General features: G+C 39.3%; 1 pseudogene; it reads right to left on the reverse strand.

The window, feature by feature from the left end:
• Positions 1–1,426: 1,426 nt before the first annotated feature.
• On the reverse strand, positions 1,427–1,544 carry LOC129409121 (5S ribosomal RNA; annotated as a pseudogene).
• Between the last annotated feature and the right edge of the window lie 466 nt (positions 1,545–2,010).

Raw genomic sequence — 2,010 nt, forward strand, 5'->3', positions numbered from 1 at the left:
TATCCGCTAAAGAATCATCTTAGAAGGACAATGGACACAAAATGAAAAATGAAACCAGCTCCCACTTATTTTGGACCTGCCCAGACTCTGTGTGTTTTTAGAAAGAATTCATAAAACATATACGCAACTTCTTATCCCATTTTACCCTTTCTTATAAAGATGTGCTGTTTGGTTTTTGCATCATGTGAAAAGTAAACAATATTATCAAATTAATCTGTTCATCAAGTAACCCAACAGTTGGTTTCATGAAGTGGAACATGTGTTCTTTCTGTGACTGGGCCCGCCTCTCCGGAGATATGACTACCAACTTCTTGTCTCCATGAAGATAGATTATTTTAATGTCATACTGTGGAACATTCCAAGCAATGCAATAACCTCTCCATGGATACAGACCTCTCATTAGAGAATGTAGAGAGTGGATCTTTCACATTTAGTTTGGTTGGGGTGAGACAGGGCTCCGTTCAGGGTCAGAAATGTCATTAAAATCCACCGATGTGCCTTCCAAATGTTTGCACAAATATCTCATGGTCATTTCTATAATGGCTGCCAGACATACTGTGACCTTATTGACTCCGGTCTAAAAATGCACTCACTTTTAGAAAACCAAAAACCAAAACAACAGTGAATAATAGGCACGCTGGAATGGAGACGGATGGGTGAATTACACTGATTTATGCGAGACAAATAAATCAAAATCACTGAATTAATGAGTGATGATTAGGAGTTATTAAGTAATGGATGTATTGGGGTATCGGTTCCATGATATCAGTTCAGACAATACGCTTCTTATTTAGAATGTATTATTACTTTTATATTTTTACTCTTTGTTATTATACTATATTGTGATGTGTGAGCTACTGCGTCCAAATAATTTCCTTTGTGGATCAATAAAGTTTGTCCATTCTGGTTTGGCTTTTGTTGTAGATGACTGACATAGGCCCAAGACGTTTTTGTAGTACTTTTTAAAATGTAATCCCTGTAAGGAAATTCTCCTCTGCATTCCAAAAAGTAAAATTTTCAATCTCTAAACTGGTCTTGATAAATATCAGATATCACATTGTTTCCTAAAGACTGGGTCACGACCCTCAGGTGGATCGCAAAAGATTTTTTTTGGGTCACCTTGTCACGATCTGCATGAAGGTCTGCAATATACAGTTAAATAATAATAATACATCAGTTTCATATAATGCTTTTTTGGACACTCAGACACTTTGCAGAGCATTGTTCATTCACTCCAGACCTGGTGGTGGTAAGTTACTACTGTAGCCACAGCTGCCCTGGGACAGACTGACTGAAGCGAGGCTGCCAATCTGCACCATCGGCTGCTCCGACCACCATCAACACTCACACATACATCACTTTCATACTAGGCAATGAGGGTGAAGTGCTTTGCCTCAGGACAACAACAGCTTTTTATGACTGGCGCCCACTGTGGCACCTGATTTTCCCAGCGGTTTCCCATCCAAGTAATGACCAGGCCCGGCCCTGCTGAGCTTCTGAGATCTGACGGGATCAGGCTTTGAAAAGCTGGTATGGCCACAGTTCTGACACATGTTGAAATGTTAAGACATGTTTTGGATCATTTCTAATCTTTTTTTGAATTGAATGTTGAAAAGAGGAAGAAGTGGGTTACATTTAATGTCCAAACAGGCGACTTATGAATCCTTTTATTGCTGCTTCAGTTACTGTTTTTCATTGTTTAACTTGAGTAATACTAATTTTTCAGAGACACAATCACTCAGTCAACAATAAAATATCCTCATTAATGTTCAATAATGGTCAAATCCACCTTTATTTAGTGATTTATGAATAATGCCTATTGACTTGGGTCCCCGGGATCCCGTTTGTTAAGCGAGTGGTACAGAAGACAAACAGGCTGAGCTCGCACTTTGTTGTTCTTGTGGTTTTACAGCAACATCACGTCTTTGTCGCTTTGCAGTGGAAGGTGTTTCTTGGCGAACGGCTGGTGCCTTTCGCTTTGGCATTGAGTTTTTAAATTCATAACCAAGG

The sequence above is a fragment of the Boleophthalmus pectinirostris genome, unplaced genomic scaffold (assembly GCF_026225935.1).
Source record: "Boleophthalmus pectinirostris isolate CB_2022bp ecotype Guang Dong unplaced genomic scaffold, ASM2622593v1 HiC_scaffold_1, whole genome shotgun sequence".
NCBI classification, from domain to species: domain Eukaryota; kingdom Metazoa; phylum Chordata; class Actinopteri; order Gobiiformes; family Gobiidae; genus Boleophthalmus; species Boleophthalmus pectinirostris.